This window comes from Peromyscus maniculatus, chromosome 22 (genome assembly GCF_049852395.1).
Source record: "Peromyscus maniculatus bairdii isolate BWxNUB_F1_BW_parent chromosome 22, HU_Pman_BW_mat_3.1, whole genome shotgun sequence".
NCBI lineage: Eukaryota > Metazoa > Chordata > Mammalia > Rodentia > Cricetidae > Peromyscus > Peromyscus maniculatus.
Genome location: NC_134873.1, coordinates 43,440,191 through 43,456,330, shown reverse-complemented (window position 1 = coordinate 43,456,330; position 16,140 = coordinate 43,440,191). Strand labels below are relative to the sequence as shown.

Below are 16,140 nucleotides of genomic sequence, written 5' to 3'. Positions count from 1 at the left end.
AAGATGTTCCAATACATTCCAAAGACAATGATTTTTGTTCACAGTTTAAACTGGCCACCTTTAATGTTGATCTTCTTGTTTATGAAGCCACCTAGAAAATATGAATCTTGCTAGGTATTTCCCTTGCCTGATGTCTTGGCTTTGTTCTATAATTTTCAAACTTATAGAGAAAAGTTGAAGCTGGAGAGAAGTGGAGAAAAGACAAAGCCCCTTTCACCTGTAGCATTAGCCTTCCCAAATCGGGGGTTTAAAAAATCTGCAGAATGGCCAGGCAGTGGGAGCCCAGCCTTTAGTCCCAGCACTTGGGAGGCAGAAGCAGGCAGATCTCTGTGAGTTTGAGATCAGCCTGGTCTATAGCGTGAGTTCCAGGATAGCCAGGCTACACAGTGGAACCATGTCTGGGGGGTGGGAGGATTTTTTTAGAATAAAAGACCTGGGCCACAGCTGCTGTTCATCATTATCAGGGATCATTCTGAAATTATTTATCAAGGATTTGCAGGAAGGCCCTATTTCATTTTGTTTTCATCTCATTTGTGTCTGATAACTGAAGTTTGGTGCCTCTCCAATGAACTTGTAAACTAAGATTATGGGATTAGTTTTCTTGAACTGTATGCATAGTAGTTATACCAGAGAACATAAATGAGTAAGTTAATGAATTATTTCCATGCTCCCCAAGAGTAGCACAACCACTAGATTGGGGATAAAGAGAAGGAAGTAAAAAAACAAAAACAACAACAACAAAAAAAACCACCTATTTTTCTGATATGGCACATCAACAGTTCTCAAGGCAGTTAAAATTAACAAGTCTATGATTACGGGAAGCATAATTCAACTTAGAAGATATTAAAACTGGAGAAAACTGAATGTCTACTCTACGCAGGAAAATCAATACCCCATAAGGTATTCAGAAGTCTAAAATTTCCCCTCTTCAAACAGAATCTAACAAAAAGCTAGAGATTAACAAGAATAGATGGTAAAATGTTATTCATAACAGAAAAGCCTTCCAGGGAAAGGGTTGTCATATAGCCATTATTCCTTACGTGTCTTAGGTTCGCTATGAAAAGATATCAAATGGTATGAGAGCAAAGACAGGCAGACTACATCTGGTGTTAGCTAGTAGTAATGAACATTCTTTTCCTAGTAAGGAGAGAGCTGAGAACAGCCAGTGCTCCAAGCCTGGGACCAGAATCAGACAAGAGTTACAAATAAGTAATGGTAAAGCATCTATGACGGTCACAGCTAAGAATAAATTAAGGTAAAAATTTAGAATGTTGTCCAACTCATTTCACCATTTAAGTTAAATAAAAATAAAACTTGCACTTTTTTTTTCTTTTTTGTGGTAAGATCTCATTATGTAGCTCTGGCTGGCCTTGAATTCATATCTGGCTGCATCTGTCTCCCGAGTGCTGGGACTAAAGGTGTGTGTGCACCACCATACCCAGCTAACTGCATATCCTCACTGCAAGATGCAGGTTTACCTCAACAATGACCTCAAACTGAGGTTGGTGAGACGGCTCAGCAAGGAAAGGTGATGACGGCAGCATAAGCACCACGGTCTGAGGACGGTGCCGGAAATCCACAGAGCGGTGGAAGGACTGAACAAAGTCGTCCAATGACCTCCAAACTGCACCGTGGCGTAGACCCAGGCCAGCTAGTCCCTCTTTCGCTCTGTCTGCCCCCCATGCACACAGCACACACATACTCAACATTTTTTAACAATTAAAATTAGGACCTGGAGAAATGGCTCAGTGGTTAAGAGCACTAGCTGCTCTTCCAGAGGACCTGGGTTCAATTCCCAGCAACCACTTGGTGGCTCACAACCAACTGTAATGAGATCTGGTGCCCTCTACTGTCATGCAAACATACATGCAAATAGAATACTCATATGCATAAAATATGTAAATAAATAAATCTTTAAAAAAACAAAAAGAATTAAAATTAATCACAGACTTAAAACTCAAGATGATAAAACTTCTAGAAGATATAGAAGAAAATGTAGGTGAGCCTAGACTTGGTCATCACTTTTAGATACAATACCAAAGGCTCAAGATCACAAAACAAAGGACTGATAAACTGGACTACATTCAAATGAAAAACTTCTGCTTTGTAAAAAGAAACTGCCAGATCCAGGACTAGAGAGATGGCTCAACGGGTACCAGTCCTTGCCAAAAACCTGACAACGTGAGTCAGATCTCTGAGACTCATAAAAAGCAGATCTGGAAGCACTGACCTACAATCCCAGCGTTCCGAAGGCAAAATGGAGGTAAAGACAGAGGAGCTGCCCAGAAGCTTCGGGGCAGTGGCAGAAATAAGAGAGATTCTGCCTCCAATAAGGTGTAAGTAGTGAGAGCCAACTCCTGAATGCTGTCTTCTGATCTTGACACTGGCATGCACGAGCATGTCTCATATCCACATACATACGAACACACACACATTTGGAGAGGGGAAAACTGCCAAAGGGGGAAGGACTATAGTTTTTGAGAAAATATACAGAAAAAAACCTTACCAAATAAAAGACTATAATCCAGGGCTAGAGAGCGGGCTCAGCAGTAAAGAGCACTGGCTGCTCTTGCAGAGGACCCAGGTTCAACTCCCAGCACCCACAATGGCGGCTCATCACCATCCATAACTCCAGTCCCGGGGGGATCCAATGCCCTCTTCTGGCATCTGTGGGCACCAGGTACGCACATGATACAAACATACACTCAGATAAAACTTAAATACACATAAAATGAAAATAAATCTTTAAAAAAAATACTATTCAAAATGAACAATGAACTCCTGAAGGCCAATTATTAGAAAACAAAAAACAAACAAACAAAAAAACCCTGACATCCTAACCTTAACAAAAATGGGCCAAGAACCAGGGCACACTTCTCACCAAAGAGCCTATTCAAATGGAAAATAAGCATGCAGAAAGACTTCTCCATACATGCAATCAGGGAAATACAAATGACAGCAGTGACAGACAGATGCGCACCATTAGAATGGCCAAAGTCTAGAAGACTGGCAGACAATACGAACTGCTGGTAAAGATTCAAAGCAACAGCAACTGCCATTCACTGTAGTAGTGTGGCAGCGTTTTACAACATTTAACATACTCATCACAATGCATCAGTCACACTCTTGTGAATTTACACAAAGACAACATGTGCCCACAGAAAAACAAAGTTCATAGTAGTTTTCACTCATAAATGGTAAAACATGAAGTAACAAATACATCTTTTAGTTGGTGAATGGCTATATGCAAATCATGTCAAATACTATTTAGTTCCACAAGGCAATGTACCATAAGCCATGAAAATGCATGGAGAAATCTCCAACACACATTACTAAATTAAAGATGCCAATCTGGAGCCAGTGAGGTGGTTTGGTTGGAAAACACCTTGTCGCCATGCTTGACAATTGAGTTTGATCCCTAAGACTCACATGGTTAAAAGGAGAGAATCAATTCCTGTAAGATGTCCTCTCATCTGTATACAACTGTCATGGCACCAGTGCACATGTGAATGAAGGTGTGTACAAGAACACACTCAGAAAAAAAATTGTAATGTCAGTTTTAAAATAATGCCCATTTAATGCCAGGCAGTGGATCTGTGAGTTCAAGGCAGGCCTGGTCTACAGAGCGAGATCCAGGACAGCCAAGGCTACACAGAGAAACCCTGTCTCAAAAAACAAAAAAAAACTAAAAATAAATAAATAAATAAATAAAACAATGTCCATTTGAAAAGGTTCCAACTTTCTGATAGTCTCAAAATGACAAAACCATGCAGATAGTAGAAAAGATCAGAAGTCAGCCAGAAGACTATGTGGACGGGGCAGTGAAAATACACTGTATGGCATTTGTGTGCACACATGTCTTTGTAAATAACGCATCTGTCCCAAGTTTTAGAAAGTACACTACCAAGAGCGAATTCCGGTGGAAATAGAACCCAGATGATAAGAATGTGCTAGTACACATTACCAAGTACAAGTAACAAACATAGAAGAGACATGGGACAAACCTGACTGCTAAAACACAACTCCAAAACATAACTTCCAGTCTGTAGTTTGAGCACTCAAGAGGCAGAGGCATGATGATTAACCAATTGAATGCCAGCCCAGTCTACATATCCAATTATAAACCAGTGCTACATGGTGAGACCCTGTTCCAAAAAGCCAAGAATATAACGCATGTAAGCAAAAAAGCACAAAGCAGCAAAACCTGATGTGAGCAAGTCTGTGCATATGAACAAGTAGAAAGCAAATGGAAACACTGTACTTATCAACCCGAATCTAAAAGTGTTCTCCAAAAGGACATTTTTTGTGTGGATGCATGCATGTATTTAAGTGTCTATCGTGACCACTCTCCATGGGTTTTCTCCCTTATAGATGTATGTGTAGTGTGCAGGTCGGATGTGTGCAGAGGCTCAACACTGATGTTGGCGTCTTCCTTGAGTACTCTCCACTTTCTATCAAGGCAGGATCTCTCACTAAACCCTCAGCTTGTCGACTTGAGCTAGTCTAGCTAACCAGGATCCTGTCTTTGCTTAAGTGCTGGCTGAGATTACAGGCAGCTGTCATGCCTGGCCAACATTCTGGGACTCGAACTGTGGTCCTTATGCTCATTATATATTCCCGTATTACAGCTCCCAGAACAACCCCACCAACACACCCCCTCTTTCATCTCTCTCTCTCTCTCTCTCTCTCTCTCTCTCTCTCTCTCTCTCTCTCTCTCTCTCTCTCTCTCTGACAGGATCTCTCATTGAACCTGGAGCTCATAGTGCTGGCTAGGCTGCATGGCCAGCGAGCCCCAGGAAATGCATAATTCCTCATCCCCTTTACTGGTGTTATATATCCGTATGTGCTAGGGATCCAAACTCGGTTCTTTATGCTCACACAGCATATTAGCCACAGAGCAATCTCCCAGCTCCTAAAAGCATATATATAGATATCTACATAGAGAGAGATTTATATATAGATACAGATTTGTCTGTTTCATTTTGGTTTTTGAGACAGGGTTTCTCTGTGTCGCCCTGGCTGTCCTGGAACTCACTCTGTAGACTAGGCTGACCTCGAACTCACAGAGATCTGCCTGCCTGCCTCCCAAGTGCTGGGATTAAAGGCACGTGCCCCCATGCCCGACTAGAAAAGTCTATTTTTGAAAATTTCTCAGTCACACAGTCCAAAAGGTCCATGAAGCTGGCGGCTGCTGCACTGTGTCCAGCAGGTGAAATACAGACGCTTCCGCCCCTGCAGGCAACCAGGCAGAGCACTAGGCTACAGGGAAAGAAGAGGCGGATGGTCGAGAGCGAGAAGGCACTGCCCTGCAGCAGTGGGGATTACCTTTCCTCTTCCACCTGCTCTTTCTCCCCTCTTTGTGGCTGCCGCCATCACTGCTGCTGCTGTTCTCAGAGCTCTGAGAATCTGACTGACCATCACTGCTTTCTTCTGAACCTTCTGACAGCTCTTTCACTCCATCTGGCACATCTTTCTGAAAATGTAGGCATCCTGTTAGGATTATTACCATTTTAGCAAATCCAAACTAAATTTCTAGTATGTAATACAGTAACTTAACTGATTAATTTTTACTATTATAAAATAGTAAAACCACCAATATTAGCTGAAATCCTGATACTTCCCCCTTTTTTTGGTCAAATAAATTAATTTTCCACCTACACCCAGAAGATAAAAATTATACACAACATTCATATGCAGGTACCACATATGTTTAAGTTACAGAAAATTGGTAGCCGTAAATCCAGGTAAAAGACGTAATGTTCAGGTTTAAAAAGCTAATAATGATTTTGTTAGACATATTTGTGTCGGGGGTGGGGTGGGGTGGGGTGGGGTGGGTTGCCCTATGTATTCTGAATTCAATTCTAGAATTAAAGTCAGGAGAACAAGATTATCACATTATTTTCACCTAACTGGGTCCTCAATATTGGTTAATGAGTAGCATCAAGAAAAGGAGTTTTTGTTTCGTTATGTGGTTTTTTGAGACAGGGTTTCTCTGCGTAACAGCTCTGGCTGTCCTGGAACTCTCTTTTGTAGACCAGGATGGCTTCGAACTCACAGAGATCCAACTACCTCTGCCTCCGAGTGCTTTAAAGGTGGGCAATTAAAGGCGTGCGCCACCACCGCACAGCCTGTTGTTTGTTTTTTAAAGAATCACATCAATCTCTTTAGTTTCAGCTCTGAATAATGAGAATATTAAACAGACAGCATAACTATGACCATTTCATGTGAGAAAAGAGTAGCAGCATACGAAAGGCTAGTGATGCAGGGCTCTCTGGCTTCATCTTCTCCCAGTTACACAGCCTTAGTCTCAATCTCCCATAACCTCATTTCAGTGTCTAAGGTGGGGTGATAGCACCTACCTTAAAAGAGCACACAGAAATTAAATGAGCTAATTAATATTAAATGTTCACAACATAGCCTTTATGAGAGCTCAGTACTAGTTACTATGTGTTTACATAGTACAAAAAGCTTATATAAATAAATGGATAAATGAATGTTATTTCTTATGGATTTTCTTTCCATCAATACTTTGTTATCCCATATAATTATTTTTATCACATTAAAAATTGAACTGACAAACACAAAAAAATTGCCCTCCATCTAACTGGCACCACATGACATCTACCCAAGGCCATTAAGTCCGATTGAGCAAGAACAGTATTTTTCCACTTAAATTTTTCTCTCTAATCCATCTCTTATGTTATACACTTTCTTAAAATACAGACCCCATATTTTTATACTCCTTCTTTCAAAATGCAGGACAGCTTTTATAGAGTTAGTTGCCAGCCAGACATCTTGACCTGTAGGTTCAACAAGTATCTGAAATACAAATATAATTATCTTCTTTTTGCAAAAAACTTGTGATCCCCTTGGGATCAACGGCTCATGATCTTAGAATCATTTCTCACCCACTGTTTTACACATACCAAATGCAACGTGTTCTGTGCCTCAAATGTCTTGTGTCTACCTATATTACTACTCTGAGTTCCTACACCAAACTGTAATCTCCTTTTCATAAAAATCATAACACATAGATCTGATGACATGGTTCTCTCTGAAGACCTCTGCCATCTACTTACTCAATACCCCACCCAAACACAGAGCTCAGTCAGGGTAAAACTTTGTTAATTTATCAATTATCCCAACTACAGTGATTATCACTTAATCCAATTTCCTCTACTTTCAAATTCATCCAGAATTTTATCTGTTCCTTCATTTGAGCTACTTATCCTTGAAGGCCTTCACTCTTCTTATGTATATGTTCAAGTCCAACTTAAATCTTACAAGTAATAACACAAACTTTCTAAACCCCTTTATTCAAAACTAATCTTTATTTTGTGTCATTATAATGGAAGAGTTTCACAATATATTTTGTAAATATGAAAATTTTAATAACTAAAATGTAAGCATTACAGAGATCAAGAACTATAGATTATTCATCTTAGTCTATTTTTGGCATAGACTTGACGATATGATTATTTGAACTCTTAGTTTTTTTCTTTAAAGATTTTATGTATGAGAGTTTTGCATGCATGTATACACACACCATGTGTGTGCAGTGCCTGTAGAGGCCAGAAGAGGGCATCAGGCTAGAAACTGAATCTTGCTTCTCTGTAACATCAGCAAGTACTCTTAACTGCTGTCTACAGTGAACTCTGAGCTCTTGCTACAGAGTGCTGAAACTTTTGTACTTTCCTGATCAACAGCAGATTAGGAAAACCTATTGTTCTGCTATTTGGTCTTTGACTCTACTGATAATTAGATCGTCTGTTTGGATGATTCTTTGTTGGCTCGGAATGGTCTGCCTCAGAGTAGGGACTGACTACTAAGAGAAACAATTATGTAATTAGAAAATTGGAACTTTTAGTCCATCTTCTCAAGAACGAAGGTTGAGTTGATGGCCAATGACAAAAATCACACTCATATCACAAATCCTCCATAAAAACTCTAAAGACCAGGGGTTTGGATGAGCTTGCACATGGCTAAAGTCTGTGCTTGGAGACTGGTATGCCAAGACAGATTCTATACTCAGTGGCCACACCTCACTTCATGAATGTCTTTTATCTACATTACAATAAATAGAAAACTCAAAGATTTTTTTTTCCTCTAACATCTTTTGTAAGCAGTCCTAGAGCTTAGGTCTCATCCAAAGACTTGTAACTAATAGCTGAAGTGAAGGGTAACCTTTAGTACTGGGCCCTTTGACCGACACAATAGCCAAACAGTGAAAACTGAGTTAAATTAAAGGCAGCTAGCTGACTTCAGTTGGAGAACTGCTTGATATATGGGAGAAACCCCCGAACACATGGTATCAGAAGAACTGTACTAATTGGTATGTAATAACAGAAAATACATTTTGAGGATTTCTTTCCCTCTCTCTCCAACACAGTACGCATTTAATGAATGCAATTAAAATCATGGAAGATCTAGAATAGCTAAAGCATCAAAATGAGATCATGAAAGCTTCATTTAGGGCTAAAGTCCCATAACACCCACAAGTTAAACACTGCAGACAGTCAGAGGAAGTTAACATTAAAAGGCAGAATAGGGTTGTGCTATATATATTGCACAGATTGGCCTTGAGCTCACTATATAGGTCAGGGTGATCTAGAACTGGACAGGACCTTTTACCTTGGCCTCCTGAGTACTATGATTGATAACCATATGCCACCACATTAAGCTGCTAGATGTGGGATTTGTTCCTCTTTTGTTTTGTTTTGAGACAGGATCTCACTGGCTTGCCTGCCTAGAATTCAGAGATACCTACATCTGCCTCCAGAGTGCTTGGGATTAAAGGCATGCACGGCCACCAAACCTAGGTGTTCATTTTCTGTGTTTTGTTTTATGTTGGGTACCTGTGTGCCATAGCACACATATGAAAGTTATAGGACAACTTGTAGGAGTTGGTTCTGTCCTTCATTTATATGTGCCCAGGGAACCAAAAACAGGCTGTCAGTGCCTTCACATGCTGAACCATCTCAGCACCTCAGGTCAGAGTTCTTAATGTCAGTGGACGCAATACTGCCACTGAGCACCGTGATAAGCTCAGAGACAGGAGGCAGTGGGACAGACAGCGGTCTCTACGGACGTGTCACTTGGGGTACAACAGTCTGTCAAATAGTCTGCCATTCTGGTTTGCTGATAAACTTCCTTTGAGAAACAAGCCCTCTCCTAATTATCAGGCTGTCACAAGCTCAACTACAACCCCACATCAAGGATGACAACGATTCGACATTTGTCAACAGCCATAACTCATGAACGGTGGGTGTCACACGGGTCAGTCAGTCTGAGTGAGGTGGAGCCCTGCTTCAGTCTTGGACTCTTGTCTCTAGACTCTCAGTCTGTAGAACGGAGACTCGGACTGAATCCGTGGACGAGGAGGAGAAGCTGACTGAGAACAAAGTAAAAGAAAGAACAGACCAAGACCAGATGACACCTTTTGATCATCTGGACCCAGCCTGGATTTCCCATGAATGTTTAGTTTAGCTGTATGAGTTCACACATTTTCCAGCCTATTTACTAAGCTCATTTACATTGGTTTTCCTACTCATAAGTGAAAGGATATTGATGAGAAAAGGTCACCATTTCAGTGTACAAATGAGGTATTAGCCAGCTTGTTATGGAAGAAGAAATGTGGGTGTGGAATCGGATCAAAGTTCCTATTCTTCTTCTGATACAATACAGCCAACACTGGTCAGGAATTACATCTTTCAAACTTTACTTTTTCCCATTATTAAAAAACGAATAAGGGGTTGGGGGTTTAGCTCACTGGCAGAGCGCTTGCCTAGCAAGTGCAAGGCCCTGGGTTCGGTCCTCAGCTCTGAAAGAAAAAAAAGGAATAATAACCATAACTAAGTTTTAGTGGGGAAATTTATGAATAAAGAAAAGAATCTGGGCTAGAGAGATGGCTCAGTGATTAAGAGTACTGACTGCTCTTCCAGAGGTCCTGAGTACAATACCCAGCAACCACATGGTGGCTCACAACCATCTGTAATGAGACCTGGTGCCCTCTTCTGGCGGGCAGGGGTACATGCAGGCAGAACACTGTATACATAATAAATAAATCTTTAAAAAAAAAAGAAAGAAAGAAAAAGAAAAGAATCTATGGCTCTACGCAGTATGTTTCAAAAAAAGAATCCTCAATTTGTAATTGAAATATTTTGAAGTTCTGTAAAATAAGAAACGGGCTAGAGAAAGGGCTCAGCAGTTAACACTGACAGCTGCTCTTCCTTCCAGAGGACCTCAGGTTCAATCCTCAGTACCCACAGAGTCACTAGCAACCATCTGAAACTCTAGTTCCAGGGAATGAAACACCCCCTTCTGGCATCCATGAGTACTGCATGTATGTGGTACACGGATACACATAAAATAAATCTAAAAAAAAAAAAACCCATGTTAAATAAGAATATATACAAAGGGTGCCTTCTTAGTATTCATGAGGCCCTGCCTTCAATTCCTAGAACATCTCCTCCCTCTCCCAAATTTATTTACTTACTTATTTTAGGGTTGAAATATTGAATTCTGTCTCTGTGACTCAATTATTATACATTGTCACTTACTCTTTCTTGGCTCCCAAGCAACTTACCTTCAAAGTATATACTCCCATTCTACCTGGGACTTTATAGAAGATGCCCTCTTCACCTCGGGAGTTTGTGTGGAGCATTGCATTTAAGCATGCAAGAGGGGAAGTCCCACTACAAAGCAAAGCAGGTGAAGAGCATAGTGATTAGTTTATCTCTGAATATTCTTTGTAATGCTGACTTAATTTCTTTAATTGATCAATATTCCTGTTTTACTAACTGTAAAAAATATTAATACAGAAAGATATTGCCATGAAAAAAAATGAATGGAAAATTCATTTTTGAGTTTCTAAAGGGGAAAAAAATCCGTAATCTAACATTTAAGTAAAAGAAAAACAAAAAAATCAACATAGAACAATATCAAATTTATTTTGCAAACCTACTTTATTTACACACAAAACTTTGTAAGTATAATTAAAGTGGAAAGCATGTACACGCACGCGCGCGCGCGCACACACACACACACACACACACACACACACAGATTCAAATAAATCTCCAGCTTCTTGTGTGCTGCTGCACTAAACTAAATCTGATTTGTAAACAAAACTGCCGTGGTTTCTTGTACTTAAGCTTCACAGGAGATCACTTTAAAGACAATTTACAGACTTATTTTGCATGGATTAGCTTTCTTTCTCATTTTCTAAAATTTTATGTGCATAATAATTCATTATTATGATGAAAAAAGTTTTTTGAGTGGGGCATGATGGCACACAACTATAACCCCAGAATTTAGGAGACTGAGGCAAAAGAATCCCAAGTTCAATGCCATTCTCTACTATAAAGCAAGCTCCTAAGGGAAAAAATTCATTTTGAAGTGTCATCAGACTTTACTGTGCTCTCAAAAAAGGGCAATAAAATTCACTAACAGGCATCCTTATCTTGGTCTGTCACTACATTAAGGAAATGGAACTGGGATTGTAGAGATAAGACCACTGGCTGCTCTTCCAGGACCAGGGTTCAATTCCCAACACCCACATGGCCACTAACAACTTTTTGTAATTCCAGTTCCAGGGAAATCCAACATGCTCACACAGACACACATGCATGTAAAACACCAATGCACATAAAGTAAAAAGTAAATAATTTTAAAAAAGAAAAGAAAATGGGTCTAATGTTCTACCATAAGTCTAATGTTAAGCACTTCTGCATTAAGAAACAGGAAGGTATAGTTAACTGCATGCGTTTAATCCCAGAACTTGGGAGACAGAGGCAGAGGTCAAGGCCAGCCTGCTCTACAATCAGTACTACACAGAGAAACCCTGTCTCAAGAAACCAAAAACTAAAAAATGAAAAGAAAGAAAAGAAACAGAAAAGAGAAGTATAAGCAATGCATTTTTAAGCATAAAACCACATCGTGGTGATATTTTATCTGTGTCCCCCAGTAAAATAAAGCTTGCCTGGAGATCAGAGGAAGGCCAGCCACTATAGTAAACACAAAAGTCATGCAATGTTAGCACACATTAATCTGTCTGGATCTCTGTGAGTTCAAGGTCACACTAGAGAACAGAGCCAAGTGTAGTTACACACGCCTTTAATCCCAGCACCAACCATAGGAGGTCTGTACAGATAGACAGGAAGTGACAGAGCTGGGCAGGCAGAGGAAGTGATGTAGCTGGGCTGAGAGAGCCAATTAGAAAACAGAACGGAAAAGGCATATAAGTCTGCTTAGAAAGGAAGTCGCTCTCTTTGGAGCCTGGCAGCTGTTCCTACCCCTCTGATCTCGGTCAGATTTTCACCCCTATTTCTGGTTCTGTGTTTTTATTTAATAAGACCGTTTAGAAACTCATTTACACCACATGCTTTAAAAAGTATACCTGAGCATGGTGATCCACACATATAATCAAGCCTCTAGAGCAGTGGTTCTCAACCTTCCTAATGCTGCAACCCTTTAATACAGTTCCTCATGTGGTGACCCCCAACCATGAAATTATTTTCACTGCTCCTTCCTGTCATTTTACTACTGTTATGAATTGCAGTGTAAACATCTGTGTTTTCTAATGATCTTAGGTGACTCATAAGAAAGGGTCATTCAAATCCTCACATTGAGAACTGCTGCTCTCAAAACTGAGGCAGGATGAAAACAAGTTCTATGTTAGCCTGAACTACAGAGTAAAGACCTGGAAAACAAAAACAACAAAAAGGGGGTATGTTATAAAATATCGAATTATAGAGGCTAGAAAGCTGGCTCAGTAGTTTAGAACATTTGTTGCTCCTGCAGTGTACCCAAGTTCAATTCCCAGCACCCATTTAGAGGCTCACAACGATCTATAACTCAAGTTTAAGAAGATCCAATGTCCCCTTCTACACTCTGCAAACACCAAGCATGCATGTGGTGCAAATACACACACACAAGCCAAATATTGATACACGCTAGGCATGGCAGCACACACCTTTAATCCCAGCACTCGGGAGGCAGAGGTAGGCAGATTGTGAATTCGAGGTCAGCCCGGGCTACAAAGTGAGTTCCAAGACAGCCAGGTCTACACAGAGAAACCCTGTCTCAAAAACAAAAACAAACAAACAAAAAGAGGCAAACCTGCTCTGCATAATGATTATCAGGCCAACCAGAGATACATTGTGAAATTCTGCCTCAAAAACAAACAAATTCATACACATTAATTTTTTTAAGTCTTTTAAAAATCAAATTATAGACTGACTACCAAAAAGGAATAAAATTGTATGTTCTCAGATGATTAAGCCTGTGGATTTTATTCAACAGAAAAAAGCTAAGAAATAGCTATTAAAATAAAAGCTTCAAGCTGGATGGTGAACACGCCTTTAACCCTAGCCCTCAGGAGGTAGAGGCAGATTCTCTGAGTTCGAGGCCAGCCTGGTCTACAGGGGGAGTTCCAGGACAGCCAGGGCTACAAAGAAAAACTGTTTTGAAAAACAAAACAAAACAAACAAACAAAAGCTTGAAATTAAGAACAATATTAAAATGTAGGATATAAAATGATAGAAAATATTACTAAAAACCAAGTGTTAGTCTAAGGTCAAGGGCTATAGTGTTAAAGAAAGCACACTAATCCTTTTGTGTATGATTGGTAGGTGTTTCTGGTTTGTTTGTTTGTTTGTTTGTTTGTTTGTTTGTTTGTTTTAGGACAGAATCCTCATTCTGTAGCACAGGTCTGAAGTGGTGTGGAACTCTAGATGTAGCTTCTGGCATCAAACTCAAGGCAATCTTCCTAGTTCAATCTCTCAAGCATTAGAATTACAGGTATAGGATCTATGCCTAACATTGGGCGCTGCAACTCTTAAAGCAACACGTTCCTGTATCTAGGAAAACAGAAGTAATAAGAAAGCACGTTGAAAGTTCATATGGAAAGAAGTCAGGGAATGGTCTGGAGTCTGACTACAACTCCCTTACGTAGTTTTTGTTTTTCACAATTATTAAGGGGCAAAACAACTTAACAGGACATTCTCAACTCATCTTCCTCTCAGCTCCCTGCTGGTGATACTCAAAACCCTAAAACCAAATCTACTACAGAGACCACAAGCAACATGGACAGAAGTGGAGGACTGACATTAAGAAAGGCAGAGGCAGGTGGACCTCTGTGAGTTCAAGGCCAGCCTGGTCTACAGAGTGAGTTCCAGGGCAGCCAGAGCTACACAGAGAAACTGTCTCGAAAAACCAAAATATAGAAAGAAGAAAAGAAGAAAGGCAGATCTCGGGCTGGAGAGATGGCTCAGCAATTAAGAGCACTGGCTGTTCTTCCAGAGCACTTGGGTTCAATTCCCAGCACCCACATGGCATCTCACAATTGCCTGTAACTCCACCTCCAGGGGATCCAACACTCTCACACAAACATATATACAGGCAATGCACATAAAAATAAAAATAAATAAATCATTAAAATAAAAAAAGGCAGATCACTGGAGATCACTGGCCAGCCAGTCTAGCCAAACAGAAGAGTTAATGACTCTTCTGGGGAAAAGTAGGTGGTGGAAAAGGGAGCAGAATATACTTGATGTCCACTTCCGACCACCACAACACACTAATAAATACCAATAAAAATAAATAAATCACCAAGTATCCTGTATGTCTCTAATGGGCATGTGTTCATTCTTTTTTTGAACTGTGATAGGTGGCATATCAAAATGCAGAGAGAAAGCCACAACACAAAGGGTGCTAGGATTAAAGGCATGTGCCACAAAGCCCAGCTGAAACTGACTCTCACTCCCTCTCTCTCTCTCTCTCTCTCTCTCTCTCTCTCTCTCTCTCTCTCTCACACACACACACACACACACACACACACACACACACACACACACACACACCCCTCCTTGTTCAAAGGCTGACAGAGTACTTGACTATCATGCCTTGTGAGACCCTTGGGTTCAATCCCTATTACCAAGGAGGCAAAGTAAGCTCCTTGCCCAATCACCTACCGTTCACACAAAAGTGAGGCAAAAAACAAGAGTTTACCTTCTATCATGACTAGCTCTGCAAGTCTTTCCTGTTCCACTGTCAATGAGACGTCTTTGTCTCATCGACACATACGAAATATCTAACTCCCATCTTAGCCAAGGTCATTTCAAATACTAGCTCATTATACCATCTAACTTTTAAATATTGTGATAAACAGGCCATAAAAATAAAAATTAGCTTTGAGAGAAACAGAATGCTTCTTCCTTTCTGTAATAAAGGTACTAACTACCTATCTATTTACTATCTTATTATAGATGATTAGGACGCCTAAAGTTTTTTTTTTTTTTTTTTCCTGGAGACAGGGTTTCTCTGTGTAGCCCTGGCTGTCCTAGATCTCACAGACCCACATGCCTCTGCCTTCCAAGTTCTGGGACCAAAAAGGCGTGAGCCACCACTGCTCAGCTGGGATGCTTAAAGTTCTTAACAGCTGGACCAAATCCCAAACAGTGTTTGTATCCAAACTAAGTACAAAAGGTTACACAAGATCTTATGATTCCAGGTAAAAGGAATGCCAACATGAACACAGAAATTGAAGCTCAGAATCTCTGTGAAGAAAATAAACTATGGGTATAATTATACAAGAACTGAACTGGAGACAATAAAAACACAGAAATCAGATAAAATTTTACATCACTGTCCTTATTGGGTAATTATTGCTCATTTAGCAATGCAATTTTGTATCTTAATAGCTAGTGCTGTTATAATTGCTTTAGGCTTTTTTATAAAAACTACTTTTTAGAAACTGAACTGGGTCCTCTGCAAGAGTAGCAAGTGCTCTTGCTGCTGAACTGTTTCTACACAGGCTTTGCTTCCTGCTTTTGTGAGAACTAGAATGCCACATGTGGATGTGGATATCAAAATTCTGAGTTTTTAAGTAGTAGTCTGACCTAATTATTTAACCAATTCATGATATTTTCTATCAGAAATTCTTTCTCAGAGAAGTAACTTAGATATGGTAAACCTTAGATTATATCAAATGGCTTTCACGTCAAGTCTCAAAAACAAATACTAAAATAGGAATGAGTTCTTAGGTGGTATTATGCATGTGGGGTAAGATCACAGAAAGTTGGGCATGGTGGCACACATCTCTAAGCCCAGCATTTCAGAGACAGATCTTAGTAAGATCCT

The 16,140-nt window shown here is 40.0% G+C and overlaps 2 protein-coding genes across 12 annotated transcripts in view; one reads left to right on the top strand and one right to left on the bottom strand.

Moving 5' to 3' along the window:
- LOC143270260 (dual E2 ubiquitin-conjugating enzyme/E3 ubiquitin-protein ligase BIRC6-like) overlaps window positions 1–16,140 on the bottom strand; it is a 310,541-nt gene that overhangs the window by 109,486 nt on the left and 184,915 nt on the right. For 7 of the 10 annotated variants that reach the window (XR_013047387.1, XR_013047388.1, XR_013047390.1 and 4 more), the window contains exons 3-5: window positions 10,586–10,694; window positions 6,726–6,819; window positions 5,326–5,473 (exon numbers count right to left, since the gene is read on the bottom strand). The gene's annotated coding sequence lies outside the window, so the exon portion shown is untranslated. Of the gene's footprint in view, window positions 1–5,325; window positions 5,474–6,247; window positions 6,360–6,725; window positions 6,820–9,701; window positions 9,821–10,585; window positions 10,695–16,140 lie in introns of those variants that run through there. The other 3 variants (XM_076559537.1, XR_013047393.1, XM_076559538.1) reach the window with 3 other exon arrangements.
- Window positions 1–16,140, top strand: part of LOC143270259 (putative Polycomb group protein ASXL2) — a 316,750-nt gene that overhangs the window by 158,772 nt on the left and 141,838 nt on the right. The window lies entirely within an intron of this gene.